Raw genomic sequence first — 18299 nt, forward strand, 5'->3', positions numbered from 1 at the left:
AGCTCTTCATTTACAGCTTCTAATGTTAAACTCTGGAGAAGATTAAGAAGGAAAAAAAAGGCAAGCAAATTGGATTTTTATATTTGCTTTGGTGCTCTCAGGAAAGGTGCTGGCATCTGTAGGCCCCCTTATTTAAAAAAGTTAATAAGGCTAGTTTCATTGATTTCAATCTTCCTTCCTGAGAAAGTAAACAGCAACGTTTCATTCTAAGTAGGAAAAATGAATGCCAGGGCATGCCTCTGTGATCACTTCCTGCCACAGGGAGAGATGCAGGAGGCAGCAGAGAGAGCACCGGCTCCAGAGCCCAGACAGACCAGCCACGGATCTCAGCGGGGCCAATCCAGGCCAATCCGGGCCAATCGGGCCAGCTGCAGCCAGCTGCTTCCTCACCTGCATCTCAGGGTCCTCACCTGTGGCACGAGCCACAGACAGAAACACCATAAGAATTCAACGGAATCACATAGAAAGCAACTGGCACAGAATAAATTCTCCACATCCATCCCCTTCCCTATAAAAGTGGTTTGTGAAAATTCATATTTCATGGCATAAAGATCAAATTTGTGAGGAATCAGACAGTCGTGCCCCTGGAAAATAGTAAAGTTGATTTTCACGGTGTTTAAAGTCAGCCACCATTTTACACAAGTTGTATCAATTCAGTTCTGATGAGGATTTACTAGGCATATATGCCATATGCTGTAGATCCCCTCCAAGTGACACTGACAAAGATGCAGGGTATAGAACCAGGGCTCCAAGGAGCAAATGCTGGCCTATCTGGAGAAACACGGGCTGAGACATCTTGAAGGAGGACTGATCAGGGCTCAGGAGGATCCAGCATCTCCATGGAAGGGTATCCAAGGTAAGCTGCTGGGACACAGAGGTGGCACAGGCCAGTATTCCACAGCAGCCTCCTGACTGGTCTTCCAGACCCAGTTTCACACCTAGTCTAGCTTTGCCACTGCCCCCCATATCTCCTTGATGCTCAGGTCTCATCACACCACCATCTCCCTCCCTTATACACTCCTGCTTCCCGATCACCCATGTCCATGTGGTTCTGATCCACCTACAGAAGCCATCCCTCACTAGCCCCAGCCTGTATCTACAGCCTCCTCCAACATCACACCATCGTCTCCACTAGCTGCCAAGGTCAAGCCTTTCTCTGTACCCCAGGCCTGGGATGTTCTCTGCTTAGTGGGGTGGAAGATCTGTTGACCCATATAATACGGAAGACAGTCACACCACCACTAAAAAACCCTATCACGCCAAGGCTTTCCCCACTTTCCTTTCTTGCTGTGAATAAGAACCTGGAAGAGTTGGCCCTTACCACCCCAATCTGGAGTCTCAGCTGCGCTAAGGAAGGGCTGGGCCTACTTTGCTATTGTAGGACTTTGGGCTTGAGTAAAGACTATTAAATAACTTTGCATTAAAAAGCAGGAATTTGATGTACATTATGTGAATACCTTGGTTAAAAAGGAAAGGAGACAGAGGGACCCAAGAAACAATGAAAAGCAGAAACCTACAGAAGATGACAGCCAGTCAGAAATTTCCTGTGATAGAAACTGGATGATACCTTGGTAGGAACTAAAATATCTAATTTCATTTATTCATCCTTTGATTCACCAAGTGTTGTTTTTTAAAGATTCATTTATTTGAGAGATTGCAAGCAAGGGGAAGGGCAGAGAGGGGAGGGGAGGGTCTCAAGCATTCTCCCCACTGAGCTCGGAGCTTGACATAGAGCTCAACATCTTGACCCCGAGATCATGACCTCAGCAGAAATCAAGAGTCAGACACTCAAAGGACTGAGCCACCCAAATGTGCCAATTCAACACCTGTTTAACCAAGCAGTTAGTGCAGATCCAACAGAGTCTGAGGCCCAGCAGTTTACAGAAGCAGCTGCTATCAGTCTTCAGCAAGACAGACCAACGGTAAACAAGGAAATGAATAAACCTGCAGGCATTTCAGCATCACGCCAGAAAGGCTGCCTTTGGGGCGGGTTAGAGGAGACTAGCAGCCTGGAGCCCAGGAAGCCCTCCCACACTTCCCGGAAACAGTTCCCTGTCCTGTGCTGTAACGTCCCCCTCCACACCCAGCTGCTCAGGGGGAGCTGGCCTCACATGGCAGCCATGTGCCGCCAGTACCTGAGGGAACTGAGGGAAGAAGGGCGATGACCAGTGTGCATGGACATGTGTCAACGGGCAAGGATGGGAGGCCCAGGAGATGCAAGGAAAGGTTCCCTCACCCCAGAAACAGCAGAGAAGAATGACAAGGAGGGAACCAATCAAGCAATTACCACTAGACAGCTCTGGCACATAGTGGGGCTTCAACATCTGTAAAGCGAAGGAACCAATAATCCTAAGGGGACACCTGACACAGACAAAGCTCGGCTTCAGCACCCACGGGCACAGACTCCCCCTCACTCAACCAGCTCTTCCAGGTCTCATACTGACCCCTTCTACCGAGAAAGCTCCTTCCCCACATGGCCTGACAAATCCCAACTGATCCTCCCAAACATCTTCTTCTATCAACTTCCCGAGCCAGAAGAGGGCACGAAAGCCCCAAGACCTTTACAATTTAAAAACAGTGATGGCAGCAGATGTGTTGCTCTTTTGGAGAACCAACTTCCCCTCCCTCTATGTCTCCAAGCCATCACCTGCCAGGAGCCCAGCCCAGAGAGACAAACGAATCATGCCAACACCATGGACAACAGATCCTGATGTGCTGGAACTGGTATGCAAGGAGCACCTGCAGCATCTCCTAGTCCACTGGAAATCTGACTTAGCATCCTAAACTGAGATCAGTCTCCAGGGCACAAGAAGGAAAAGAGTGGCCAAGACCATGCTACGTGTATGGCACACTGTTTGGGTCTTCTCTCTTGTGCACACAAGAGATGGGGCACACAGGCGGTTCAGCTGGTTAGGTGTCCAACTCTTGATTTCAGCTCAGATCATGATCTCAGGGTCATGAGATGATCAAGCCCTCTCTCTCCCTTTCCTTTCCTCCTCCATCACCTTCTCCATTTAAAAAAAAAAAAAAAAAAAAAAAAAAACAGCACTATGTCATCAAGCCACTTGCATCTGGAAAGACCAAGCAGTAAACCCTAGAAACAGATAACAGACTGATATCCACCATATACATGTTACATGAACTGCCCATAAAAATGATCTCTTACAAGCAATCCTCCTCACTGCCTCTGCTGTGAGGAACTTCAAACCTATAGGTGAAGATGGGGGCATCAAAGGAAAAAAGAGGTCTAGATCACTGAGACACTCACTGGAAGTGAGCCAACCAGTCACCTGACCAGTGATATCAGCATTAACCTTCCAAGAGCAAAATAACAACTTGTCTTATGTTGCTGACATCTTAGGGATGGACTATGACCCCAGGAGAACATTTTGCACCCTAACAAATGTAAGAAGCACACTCTCTAGAGCATCTGCTCCAGGCCAGGCAATATACTAGACACTGACTGTGTACTTTATCTCATCTGCTTTCACTTCAAGTTTGCAGCTTACTGAGGTAGGTTATCATCCCTATTCTACGTACAAGGAAATTAATGCGTTGAGGGGTTAAGTGGTCTTCTCAGCTCACATGGAAGGGAGTTTTAGAGCCAAGATTAATTCTGTGGTGACCTAAATGCACAACCCAGGCTCTTTCTAATAGATCAGAGTGAGAATGTGTTCCCTAAAACCAAGGACCAAGTCTTTCACTTACAAGGGTATGAGAGAGGATCAGGCATGCAAAGAGCTTCCAGGATGCCTGGGCCTCTCCCATTAGAACACATTCCTTTGCTTATTCTAGAAACACTTAAAGTTGTTGCTGTTTTGTTTTTTTTGTTTTTTAAGTGTGTTCTGTGTGGGGGCATGGAATCAACATACAGAATTCTTACGCTCGCATAGGTGGCTGAGTGCACGGAAAGAACAACATAAACATACATTTAAGGTGCAAAAATGTAAAAACCACCTTCATGGGGTTGTGCTGAAGCTCAGACATCCCATTCAAAAGATGCCGTTTAACAAATCCCTAATCTACCCTCTACCAGCTCTAGCACTACCACTTGCAAATCCACCACGGCTTGACGAACACAGAAGCAGGAAGTCCAGCAGGTTAGGCGAGATGGCAAATAACCAATGAGAACACAGAAAGAAAAAAAAAAGCAGTTTCCTACATGTTTGGCTGCTAAAAAGGAGTGAGGCATTCAGCTCTGAGTTTCTAATGGCCACTAGAAAAAGGAAAATCTATTCAGATCCTGGACACTCTGTGTTTGTTCATACAATAAAAGCCAAATTGCACAGGAAAATTTATAACCATTCCAGGTGCTCAACTCACACACGAACTTCTCTGTAGGTAAAAGAAGTCCCGTTCCCCATCGTGAACAGTATCTGAGACAACATCCACACAAGGAGTGCACAGCCAGTGAAACGAGGCTGTTTCTCAGAGTCATTCTCAACAAATTGCTGGAATACCCACACCATCGGAGGGAGAGCCACTCATTGGGACCCAAGAGGATTCAATTTAGAGTAGTCTGGCTTGATCCAGAGACACGTTTTAAAAGCTATTTGGGAGAGAAAATATACTTTAGAAGTATTTTTTAAGCAGTCCTCCCTGAATTTTCTTCCTCTCAACCAACAGATTGAGAAAGAGTGGTTATGAGCTCAAGATGATACATCCTGACAGCAACCCACACTGCAGCTGGGTACAGCCCCTCTAGCTCACATCTCTTCCTCCTTTCTGGGCCTGGTTTCTGGTGTGTATGATGGATCACTAGGGAACCCTGTCGTAGTAAAGGTTCAGGATTCCAGAGACTCAGAGAGAACTGGGAACTCTCAGGAGCTACAGACATGCAGAGCCATGCTACCAGCCAGGGACTGCCTCTTGAGAACCAGGAAGAAGAGGAGGAGAAAAGGAAGACCAGTTGCCCCTGGACTTGCGGCATGAAATATGCAAACACTTGATAATCTTAAGTCTCACTGCTGTTCCTCTCACTCTTTCAAAAATTAGGTTTACTCTCTTGGTGCAATTCCTTAGGTCCATAATGCCTGATGGAAAAGACTCCTCCTGGCCATCTCTGCAGCTGGTTCTGGCAGGCTACTTAGGGAAGACTAGTGATTGGAGAGACTCCCAAAAGACTCTCATTGGGATGCTCACCTCATTCAGTTTTAAAGACATTAAAACTGAATTAAAACATCCAGTTTTAAAGACATTCTTTAAAGACAGACCCACTTAACTAATGTCAACCCTACTACAATCATTTTGGGGTGAGGGGACAAAAACCCCATAGCCTACCCCTATCTCAAGAATCAGACTCAGCCTCCAGAGCACATGTCCTGGTTTGGAGAAGACCCACATAACCAGGAGAGGACAGGGCAGTGCCGCCGCAGGCAAAGGACCCAACCCTACCTCCCGGCACCCAGACCGAGGAGCTATTTCCCTGGATGGGTTGAGGTCAGAATGTGGCAAAGGCCCCAGATGCTCTGATGTGAGTCAAGCATAAAAAGTCAACAGAGAAATGGAAAACTGTAGCAAGGAAATTGGATTCTGAAAATCCATTTGGGTTTGGTAATGTATAGCATATCAGCATCTGTAAGGGAAGTAAAAATAGTGCAGGATACATACTTTAAGATACATTAAAGCATAAATAAAGTTTATAGTGCCAATCAGAATTTTTTTTTTAAACATGAGCTCTTCTTTTGAAAATGAGAAAGGAATAGAATTCAATAAAAATATAAATGTGTCTGCCTCTGCATTTCTCAGATATGATCCTGTATTTTCTTGAACAGAATTAAGTTCAGAAGAGGAACTAAAGATTTCCTGGGCTTCTGCTATATGCCAGGCACTGCACTTGAGCTGTGTAAGTATGTATTTATAGATGTGTGTACACGAATAGAGGTTAAGTCCAACTACAACCACTCTCTAAGACAGGGATCACAACAGCAAAAATTTTCAACTTTATAGCCATATAGTCTCTGTCACAATGACTCAACTCTGGTATTGTAATGTAACATGGTTGTGTTCCAATAAAACTTTATTTACAGAAACAGGTGGTGGGCCAGATCTTACCTACAGGCTGTAGTTTGTCAACTAACCCTCTAAGAAAGAAGCATTGCTTTCTCCATTTTATACATGAAAACTTGTCCTCAGAGATACTAAGGGATTTGCCAAGCTAGGAATTTCAGGAAGAATGACCCCCAAAAAAGCCTTAATACTAACATTTCCTTTTAGTGGCCACTGAACATGATAACCATCACCACAGACCATACCGGTTTGATTGGACCCATTTAGTAGGGAACAAAACTAACCTGCACAAAGTAGTAGAGCTGTTAGTCTAGGGCTGTAGTGGTACCAAAGCCCAAGTATTTCTCCATTGCTCGAACCTTGCCCCTCTTAGAACATTGTGTATGATCACAGATTCCAAGTTTCATCCTGTTGCTTCCAGAAAAAGAAAAAAAAAGCTGCACTTGTAACATCCAGTGGTGGCACAAGAGAGAAAACTAGACAAAAGATTTTTTAAAAGGCAGAAATTTGCCTTCACTTGCTCTACATGGCCAGGACCACTTCCAGCAGAGCTCATAACTTCAACTGACAAACATGAGCACAGTCAACCAAGGTGACATGCCATGAAAAGGACGAAACTCTTAATACCCGATTCCCCTGGCAAGTATATAAAAACTCAAAATCTAGTAGCCCATTCTATATCCCCTCTCAGGGTGTTCTGAGGGTACATCCAGCACTGGGGATCTGGGAAAAGGAGGAAATGAGTCTACAGGACTGTGCCCCTTCAATTCCAAGTCCCAAAGCTCCATGAAACAGGGGCATGCCACATATCTCTTCACTCAGCACCTAGCCCATAGTCTATGCTTGACTTTACCGTTCAATGAATGGCTGAATACATTTACTTTTTAAGGATTTTATTTATTTGAGAGAGAGAGCACATGCGCTAGAGTGAGCACAAGCTGGGGGTGGGGAGAGGGAGAAGCAGACTCTCCGCTGAGCAGGGAACTCTATTTGGGGCTCAATCCCAGAACCCCAGGGGGCAAAGGCAGACGCTTAACTGACTGAGCCACCCAGGTACCCCTGGCTGAATACATTTAAAATGGACCTGCCCTCCTGCAGGGGATACAGGCTAAGACCCCACAGGCGATTCTCATTTGTCTTCCACTGAGCTTCCAACCCAGTGTAGGCCTTAGACCCCCTGGAGGTATCTGAAACTCACCTTACACTTGACCTTTTAAGAGCATTTACCTGGTCCTACAATTGCCCAGTACAGAGGAGAGAGAGACTCCCAAAAGACTCATTGGGATGCTCACCTCATTCAGTTTTAAAGACATTAAAACTGAATTAAAGGTTGAGGGCAAGTCTGAACCCAGAGTGTGAAGGGAATTCAAAGGATGAACCCAGGAGAAACCATCAACCATCAAACAAGGTAAAGAGTGAGGGGAGACATGTGCAGGCCAACGAGTCACAAGAGGAAAAATGAGAGTATTGGCAGCAGATCTAGGAAGAGAGGAGTCTGTTCAGCGTTCTAGCAGGGGGAGTGGGCACATTGCCAGTGGGGCCAGGTAATCATGGTGCACCATCAAAGAGATATAGACACAAAGCTACAGGGAAGAAGCAAATCCCAAGTAAATCTGAGTGCTAATGACAGCCAACACTCCATGTCTGGTGCTGAACTATAGCCAGGCACTATTCTAAGTGTTTACCGATATTAGCTCATTTAATTATCCCAATCACCCAATGAGTACATTTGATCGTTATCCCCCATTATATAGATAAGGAAACCAAGGCTTAAAAAGGTTAAAAAAACTGGCTGAAGATAACAGAAATCACAAGAGCCAAAAGGAGGCTTTGAACCCAGACGAGCTCAGTCTACATTCTTACCCATTATACCAGGTTGTCATGACAATGAACTTGGAAGGCAAGCTTGGCCTTGAAAGGAACTTCTGGCTGAGGGAAACGGGTGGCTGTGCAGCAATTCTCTAATTCCTGTGAGAAGAACATGGAGCCAGTCCGCATGCTGTCTGCGCCCCCCCGCCCCCCGCCCCAATCACTGCCTTGGCTCAGGATGCTGGTCCACCAACTTGGAGGGCAAGGCATGGAGACAGGCCTCTCCTAACTCGCAGTGGAGGCCACCACGTGCTGGAAAGAATACGAAATGGAGGTGGGGTCTCAGGCAGGCAGGCACATGAGGTGGGGGCCGGGCCTCACAGAGCCACCCCAGATATGTGGGAAGCTCACACTTGGGAGCTATTCAGATAGACTGGAGGTGTGGCTGGACTAAAAGCTGAGGGGCAGAGGAAAGGGCAGTGTGGCCTAAGTGGTTTTAATTACTTTAACTCAGAGTTGGGTATACTTTCCAAAAAAAAAAAAAAAAAAAAAGCCAAATAGTATATATTTCCACCTTGATGTTATATTGCTCGTCTACAGCTATGCAACAAATGAACACAAAATCAGAGGCTTAAAACAGGACCCTTTTACTAGCTCATGGTTTCTGCAGGTCAGGAGTACAGACAAGGCTCAGCTGGCTTCTCCTCTCAGGGCCTCACAAGGCTGAAGTCAGGTGTCAGGGAACTATTATTTCTTTCTGGGGCTCACATCCTGTTTAGAGCTCACATGGAATGGGGCAGAAGTTGGTTCCTGGTTACAGGACTGAGGTCCATGTCCTCAGCCTGGGTGTCATCCATGGGCCGAGAAGCTGCCCACAGTTCCTGGCCTCACAGCCCCTCCCCCCGAGCCCTCTCATGCCCCAAATCTCCTCTCTCTGGACAGGGCACAGTCCCTTTCTAAGGGCTCATCTCATGTGATTCAGCCAGGTCCATTCACCACCATCCTTTTTTGATTAGCTTAAGTCAACTGATTTGGGACCTTAGCTCCATCTGCAAAATTCCTTGACCTTGATCACTAACATGACCTAAATTATGGGAGTGAAGTATGAAGTACATCCTACTCACAGTCCCTCCCAAGGAATGGGGATTACGCAGGGCACGCATGCCAGGGGCCGGGAATTTTGGAGGCCATCCTAGAATTCTGCTCAGGGCAGTGAGTCACCCAGCTGCTGTCACGATGACACAGCAACACCACTGTGGCACAGAAGCAGCTATAAGCAACACAAAAAGAATGAGGGGAGTTGTATTCAATAAAGAAATTCAATATTTATTGACATTGCACTTTGAACTACATCATGATTTTCAGATGTCACAAAATAGTACTCTTATTTTGATTTGTCTAACCATCAAAGAATGTAAAAACCATTCCTCATTGGTGGGCCACATAAAAACTAGGGAAGGTCTAGAACCAGTCTGCAGGCTGTACTGCACCAACATTTACTCTAATGCCATAAAAATTTCTAATTTTAACACAGTCACAGAAAAGGGCAATGTGTCACATTTGAGGGTTTGTTATCTATAAGTCATGTATTTTAAACACCTTTCAGTCCCAGATGTAGAATATTTTTTCCTTCCTCTGTCCCACTGTCCTCCGAAGCTACATTCTGGATTCATGGGCTAAGGGCCGAGAACAGCACAATAGCTCCCCATATTTAAATAAGCCCTTCCCCTACATCATAGCACCTGTTCTTTACGGGTAAGGATTAGCACCCCCATCTCACAGATGAAGAAAACAAGGCCAGAGCGCATGACATTCTTAACACCACACAGTCAAGGACAGGATGGAGCCTCAAACCAAGGACTTCTTCCTCACTTGGTTTTGAGAACCAGGGCCACCTCCAGGGTAGATACACCTACATCATTTATGAAGCTCAATACAAAACTAAAGTACAGAGCACCCTGCTTAAAATTAAGAATTTCAACATGGCCATAGCAGAGCCAAGAACCAAGAATGGGAACCCTTCCAAGAGCCAGGCTCCATGTGACAGCACAGGTCACATACCTACAAAGCCAGCCCTGCTCTGTGGACACCCACATTCTAATAATAAAGTGCGCAACCCCAAACCATCAAGATCCTACCCTCATGCTGACAAATGCTTTGAAAGCAAGGTGCTATCTAAGTAGGGCTTATAATTGTGAGCAGACCAGCCTTGCCCCTAGAATGAATGTAAACCAGCCTTGCATAAATTGAATTCCTTTTTTGAATATCTAATTGAATTTGCAGAAGTGTGTGCCAGGGGGGTGTTTAAATAAGTGCACAAATATGATAAGAAGGCCTTCACACCATTATATCTAATTCAGTAAGCAAAAATAATGGCAGGGCACGTTCCAATTAGTGTTTGATTTATTTGCTTTAATAAATCCAATTAGTAGAATGTTTTATAAAGTCATCCAATGTCAAACACTCATGGACTCAACAGATAGAAACAATACCCCTAATAGGAAAAAAAAGATTTTTTAAAGCTTTTTGAACAGTGAATTTATTATAAATAAGATGATGTCTCTCTGATGGCTTGAGGATTCCCCAAGGACCAGAGAAAGCGTCTGATCTGTTCATTTGGTTCTTTGTCCCAGAGACTCCATGAGGCAACGCAGGTTAATCTGGCCCATTATAATAAATCCAGGAATAAAAGACAACAAAGGTGGAAGTTAGCAAACGGACTTCAAGGGAGAATAATGAACTTGCTGCTGGGTCTTCTAGACCAGAGACGTGTCTGGACTTCCAAGGCAGCTCAGGCGAGCAGGAAAAGACAGGACTAACAGAAACAGTGGCGTTCCCAAATCTGCTGCAGCACTCTCATGCCCTTTGCAGGCACCACCTGTAAACTAAAGGGGTCAACAAGCTTGGTGGCCCCCAGGTATGCTCACTTCAGGCAGTGGATGATATTCTTTCTCTACAGAGACATACATGGGTGGGAATTAAAATTCTGGATTCTGGATTCTGGATCCAGAATCGTGGCTCTGCTAGTTTGGCCAGTGGGGGGCGGGTAGCTTTGTGACCTTGGCCAACTTACTTAATTCCCATATTCCTCAATTTGCCCATCTGTAAAACGAAGATGACAGTCGCACCCACCCACTTAGGGTTGTTATGAGGATTGGGTCAATTTAATATTTACCCGCCAAGACGTGGAACAGTGCCTGGCGTGTAGGTACTAAGTGAGTATTTATTAAATTAATGCCCAATCCCAACATATGAATTAGAAACGGGGAAGACAGGTATGTTATAGGTCATATTGAGGCTGCACAGTCTCATAAACAATACTTTAAAGAGACTGAGTTGCCCATCGTGTCCTGTGCGGATCGGCAGCACCTGTGATGATAACGGGATCTGTGCGGTAAGTCCGAGCTTCAATCTCGGCTTCCTGCGGCGTGACCCTGGGCAAGTCACCCAGCCTGTCAGGCCACGGATTCTTCCCACGTAATGGAAGGCGGCGAGTGACACTCTCCCAAACGGCACCTGAATTCCTGACACCCTGTGGCACGGCCACTGCGTCCTCTACCCTGTCTACCGGCTCCATTTGCTGAGACACAGGACAGTCAGGCATGTCCTGGGGCTGGAGGCCTCTGTTCAGGGCAGGTCTCCTCGCGGCCTGCCCCGGCCCTGCCCCGGCCCTGCCCTGGCACCTGCTCTGCTACGTGTGTGCCGTACGAAGCAGAGACCAGGGCAGCGAGAGTGGCAGGCACATTTCGGGCCTCGCACGCCCACGAGCAGAGCCGAGGATCTCTGCCCCAGGCAATGTCGCAGGGACGCCGCAACGTGTGTCCGGGAGGAAAGAGCGAAGGGGAAGCCCACGTGTGGGGTCAGCTCTAAGCTTCGATCTGCGGGCAGGAGGACCCGGGAGCGGGGACAGTGAGGACACGACGGCTCAGTGGAGACCAGTGGGCGAGTCCGCGGCCCGAGCAGCAGCCCCGCCACCCAGAACAGCCCGGGAGCAGACACGGGGACTCCACAGCTCCCCCGCTTTTGAAGACAGGCTCGCATCCTCTGGCCCCGCTGCCGACCTCACAGTGGGGTAGCGGTGAAGAGCCCGGGGCTGCAGAGGGGTGCGGAGCTGGGACGGGGCTTGCCCGCCCAAAGCCAGAACAGCATCTCTCATCCTCTCTCCCACAAGGGCGAGGTCTGCTCCGCGTTTATTTCTGCAGGAGCAGGGAAAGACCGGGATGGCCGCAGGTCATACCCCGTGTCGGGGAACCTTTAACATCTGTCAGGAAAAGGGGACTCGAGGTTCGCTCTGCACAGAAGGATGGCCCGATGTCAGGGCTTCCTGGCAGGCACCGGCTCCGACAGCCTCTGAAACCCAAGCCAAGCTCTCGGGGGCCTCGAGGTCTTTGCCTTTCCTCTTCCCCGCCTGACATGCTCTTGCCATTAGCACTTCATGGGGCCCCTCCCACAGCGGAACGCCACCTCTGTGAACATTTGGGGGGAAGTGGCCCCCTCCTGTCTCTAGCTCTTGTCTACCTGTACCACCTTGTTTCGCTGCAGTGTGGTTGTGGCCCACCCCTGGGTAACTCTGCAGTTCTTTACTTACTCGTTCACTTCATTATCTTCTGTCTTCCTACCACCTGAGCTCACCGGGGCAGGAAGCTTGTGTCCATTTTAGTTGTCACTGTATCTTTCGGTCTGTTCAAAGAGCCAAGCGGTGTGATGTTCAAGAAATTGAGGAAAACTCAGTGAATACCAAGTGAGTGAGTGAGTGAGTGAGTGAGTGAGTGAATGAATGAATGAATGGAGCCAAGTGTGGTCAAATCTTAGGAATCTAAGACTCAGCATCAGAAGATGATGTGTAGCTTGGTTCTGGCACTTTCTCTGTGACCACCAGGGTGGAACATTAAAAATCTCTGAGCCTCTATTTCTCCATCTGTAAATGGCTAGCATTTACTCAGGGCTTACCACAGGCTGCATACTACGCTCAAGGCATTTCCACGGATATTTCATTAAATCCCCAAAGGGCATGGGACACAAACCATCACTACCCACACTTTATGCATGACGAAACTGAGAACCAGCTAGAAAACTGCTCCAAGGGGCGCCTGGGTGGCTCAGTGGTTGAGCATCTGCTTTGGCTCAGGTTGTGATCCCGTGGTCCTGGGACTGAGTCCCACAGAGGGCTTCTCCCTCTACCTATGCCTCTGCCTCTCTCTGTGTGACTCATGAATAAATGAATAAAATATTTAAAAAATAAAACAAAACAAAACAAAACTTGCCCCAAATTTCAGAGCTAGGAATTAGAAGGCCTGGGATTTGAACCAAGGCAGTCCTATCCCAAACACCAACTTCTTGGTCCCTGGATGTTACCACCAAAGTGACCATTAACACCACTACCACTATAGGAACCTGCCTTTCTAAAAACCTCTTCCAGAAAGTAACTTATTTTTGACATACAGTTTTTTTCAGCAGGAAAAAAGGAGAGAGAAGCAGCCACATGTTATGAGCCTCAGTCAACAAGACTCGCCCAGCAAAGCCAGCTTCCTGAGTCTCCCCTCACTGTCCTAGTGTTCAAGGTCATGTGCAATCACCTGGTCCACATGGGGTTCTCTTTGGGACTCTGGTGCTTCCTTTGACCCCACTACAGACCTCAGCTCCATTAGTGACCTGGCTTACAGATCATCAGGAGAGACCACAGCCAGGCACTCCCACCTGGCCCAGCAAGGAGCAGACCCTCGTAATAGTCACTTATGAGATGTCAAGAATGCCTCAGAGGGGACATCTGCAGGTCATTTAAAGCTTTCCAGGGCTTTCCATTTTTTCCATTTTGTTTAAAAAATTAAAAAATCACCCTTCTGTGCCCACTCTCTAACTCTAATGAAGTTCCAGGTCCTTTACAAGCACTACCTACCGTATTTCCCCTTACAGCATCCAGGGAGTTGCTCTTTGGGATTGAGCATACCATTTTGCAAAGTTGGAACCTGAGGCTCAGAGAAGTAACTTCCTTAAGGTTACACAGCTGGTAAAGGGCAGAGTAAGAAAGGGAATAACTTTGAATCTGACCCCATAGCACAATCCCTCTCAACTATATCTTGCCTCCTTGCATGAAGAAAACCACTAAACACCTCTAGTCTGGCAATTTTTACTCTTTCTTAGTATCCTCTCTGAATTATTTCAGCCCATGCCTGAATGTTATTCATTAATCCTATACCGAGTACTGACTGTGTGCCAGCCTTCATTCAAGGCTCCAGAGATAGAACTGGGATGCACAGTTATACACCTCCTTCACAGAGCTCATGTTCATGTTAGGGGCCTGACAATGAAAACATGGGAGAGAAACAAAGCACGTAAGGTACCCACCTCGGTGTACCCGCCTATCACAAGGTCTTGAATGTCTTGAATCCACCCATCATAAAGGCCTTCAATAAATGAAAGGTACACAGAGAAAGCCATCCTTGGGGATCCCTGGGTGACTCAGTGGTTTAGCACTGCCTTCAGCCCACGGCGTGATCCTGGAGACCCGGGATCAAATCCCACATCAGGCTCCCTGCATGGAGCCTGCTTCTTCCTCTGCCTGTTGTCTCTGCCTCTCTCTCATAAATAAATAAAATCTTAAAAAAAAAAAAAAAGAAGAAGAAAGAAGAGAAAAGAAAAGAAAGCCATCCTTACTGAGCAGCTACTCTTCACTGGGAATCAGGCCAGTCATTCCACACAATCTCACATAATCTTAACAGCCATCCCATGACCCCGGAACTACTTATTCTCATGGTAAAGATGAAAAAAACTGAGAATCCAGCAAGAATCCAGTCCAAGTTCCCTACATTTGTGGATTCTGACTCTGACTCCTTTCCCCAAAGGCCATCATCTCTCTGTTGCACAACATCGTGCATGTATGCACGTTTAGGACTGCTTGGTAGATACTGGTTTATGTACTCACTTTATAGAAGTATATTAACATTTAATTACATAAACTAAAAAGCAGGGTTTGATAATAGCATCCAGTGTTAGATAAATCACCAAACTGGTATTTGTGTAGATAAAATATTTATTGAGGTCTGAGTGTTATCATAAGTATACTCAGTATGAGAAGCTCCCTCAAAAACAGTTAAGCTTGGCAAATCTGTTTGTGGTTGCCAGCTGGACTTCATCTACCACGGTGCATTAAATGTGCATTAAATGTATAATGAAGGGTTTTTAAGGACAGACCATAAAGGGGGCTCGAGTAGGCTAAAGCTCCAATCACCTGGAAGGCACGATTGGGTCAGAGCGGTGGATTCAGAGTGTGTTGAGGTCTCAGGGACAGTGATGGTGCCCTGGGTAACAGCAATTAGAGCTGCGCTGGCAAGTCATGTTGTTAGATCATTAAGCTTGTGTGTGGGTGTTCTCTCTCTCTCTCTCTCTCATGTTGATACTCCTATTCCCTGAAAAGGTAAATCTCGCCAAGAGAGAGGCACCCCCAAATTGGAAGCAGGTGCCCTCCTAGTCATCAAGGAAGTAGCCTTTGATGAACATTTCAAAAGGAGATACCAGGGCAGTCACTAAGATTCCTTAGCATGAAAAACAGGCCCAAGTACCTCAAAGCTGCCTCATCTCTGCCTCTCCAATGCCTGGAAGTTCCCATCCAGGACACAGAAACACTTATCTCATCTTTGGATCAGGCACTCAACAACTTCCAGCTCCATGCACAATTTTTCCTGCACTTTGCAAATGCCCCCCACACATGCTCCTATGACAGCAGCCCCTGACGGCATGACTCCACCTCAGGCTATGACTCTTTGGAACAGAAACTTCTAACAAAGCCACCACTTGCTAAATCACATCATAGCTCAGGCTCGGACAGGACAAGAGTGGCAGGTGGTCTTGAAGACTGAGGATCTGCCTAGAAGAAAGAAGCCCCGCATTAGATGTGGCCCCGCCACCAGCTGGCTGCATGATCTTGCCCGAGTCATGTTCCACTTGAAACAGATCTGGCTAGAAGCCCCTGATGGCCTCTCATGACACCTTACCTCAATGCCTGTGAAAACCCTGGAAAAGGTGAAAACTTCAGAGGAACTGAAAACAAGGGCTCACAATTCAATCATCACAGGCCACTGAAGGACACTGAAGTGGATTTAAATGTAAATGGAAAATCACCCTTGTTCTAATCTGGGGGAAAAGAGTCGAACCTCATGTGCCCGGAATTAAGCAGGTAGACTGTGTGTTCCTCCCACACTGCCAACCCCTCAGATCAGAAACACACAGTATCTACCAGGAAGAAAACTGTGTCCCCGGGCCCCTACTGCCTAAGACCTGTTTCATACCCTTGGAAGTCTCTCTTCCTTGCTGTCTCCTATCTGCAGTCAGAAAATAAAATCGTCAGGGAGGGGGGAATATATATATATATATATATATATATATATATATATATATATGTATATGTATATGGAGAGAGAGAGAGAGAGGGAGAGAGCGCGTGCAGATTTTAAAAAAAAAAAAAAAAAGGAAAAAGCAAAAGAAATCATTGTGAAAACTTAAAGAGTAGACCTCCAAAAATGATCTACTGCGGGAACATGAAATACACTTCGGGAAATGTTAGCATCCCCAATCCAATGCAAAGAGATCCAGTCCTTGAAACAAGAAGAAAGCCATGAAGAGAGACTAGTGGGTTAATAAAGAATTTCAGGGGAAGTGAAAATGTGTAATGCAGAATGGAAATCAGCATGAGACAGAAGGATGGCGGAGATCAATGTAAATTCATCAAACCCTCCGACCTTAACACCCACTGAAATGAACAAAAAGATGCAAAGTAGCCAAGAAACAGTCAACATTGAGGTCACAGCCCTATGATTTTTTCTCACTTAGAGGACAGGAGACAACTGGGAGCCACCCAAAATGCCCAACATTTACCAACCACAGAACTCATTCTTGAGAAAATGGCATGGTGTGAGAAGACATGGCTAAAATCCTGGAAGAGCCAGGACACTCTGCTAGGGGAAGATGAAGGACACTGTCTCAAGGACACTTGAGCCCCTACTGCCCACTTACAGCAACAGCATTCCAAGGCCAAAACCAAGAAACCAAGTTTTTGATTTCTACCCCCCACCCATTCTGCCTAGAGGCCCTGGGACCTTCTCTCACCTGGAAGAGCCTCCAAAATTGAAGGGGTAAGAGCTGGGGGCAGATTGAAAGCAATGAGAAAGCAAATTGATTTTTCCAGGTGAGGACCAACAGCAGCCACTGAAGCAAAAGCAATCAGGGGTAAGGACTACCCAGCTTTTCCCCACCGTTGGAGTCAGGTGAGAGAAGTTCCTGTGTACACCAGCAAGCAGAGGGGCATTCCCCCAAGGCACTGCTACCAAAAAAGAGCTGGTGGCAAACAGCACTCCCACATCCTCCAGAGGACTAGCCATTAGCAGCTGCTAGCTCACTGACACACAAGAGAAGCAAAACCGCATCCCAATCCTGCAGAGAACCCATGGGTGATGAACATCCCAGAGCCCAGCCCATGATCCTGTGACCTTGGATAAGTCCGTTAACCTCCCTCAGTTTCAATTTCCTCATCTGTAAGATAATACTGTACATGCACTTGTGTGTATACATACACTCTATAGTATACATACTTGTGTATGTATATTTATAAAAATACACTATAAAAATATATGAAATATATATATATCCCATTAACCCAAACTACATTTCAACTTCCATTTCTCTAGATCCCTAAAGTGTCCCTGACTACTCCAAAAGCACCATATCCCAACCCCTAGAAGAAAAACATGAAGAAGAAGTTGGAGAGAGGCGCCTGTGTGGCTAGGCGGTTGAGTGCCTTTGGCTCAGGGCATGATCCTGGAGTCCTGAGATCAAGTCCCACGTCAGGCTCCTGGCATGGAGCCTGCTCCTTCCTCTGCCTGGGTCTCTGCCTCTCTTTCTCTCTGTGCCTCTCACAAATAAATAAAAAAAAAATCTTTAAAAAAAGAAGTTGGAGAATATCATATAGCAGTCTTAATCCATGGTGGCTAAAACTTACTTAAAAAAAAAAACTATCTTGCTTTTGATCATTTGATAAAATATCTGTCTCAACCTACTGCCAGGGCCTTGGAAAGGTAATATGACAGCAGCTTGACAGGTGGAGGGCCCTGAAACCAAGCTCGTAGATTGCACGAAGGGGGCCCTAGAAGCCATCCATGTCCTCACGTAGAGCAGTGCCACATGGCTGATGGAGGCATCTGAGACCTGTCCAGAATTTACGAGCCTCTACAGCACCTGCGTGGCTACATGTCTCACCTTCCAAACTGAGCAGACCTCAGGCAGAAGATGGGGAGGGAAGGGGGGGTGAGATCTGTACCATTAACCAACATTCTTACTTTCATATATTTTGGATTTTTGCCTTGGGGAGAAAAACATTCTTCAACTGTGCTGGAAAACACCGCTGTTGTCCGCAGCGCCAGTAAAACACTGTAATTCAGACATTTGCCTGGTTTGCTAAAATATGCTGAGGCCAACAGGTATTTCAGACT

The 18299-nt window shown here is 46.5% G+C and overlaps 1 protein-coding gene across 13 annotated transcripts in view; it reads right to left on the reverse strand.

Annotated features, from left to right (window-relative positions):
- Window positions 1–18299, reverse strand: part of PTPRT (protein tyrosine phosphatase receptor type T) — a 1044320-nt gene that overhangs the window by 783960 nt on the left and 242061 nt on the right. The window lies entirely within an intron of this gene.

Source organism: Canis lupus, chromosome 24 (genome assembly GCF_003254725.2).
Source record: "Canis lupus dingo isolate Sandy chromosome 24, ASM325472v2, whole genome shotgun sequence".
Taxonomy (NCBI): Eukaryota; Metazoa; Chordata; class Mammalia; order Carnivora; family Canidae; genus Canis; species Canis lupus.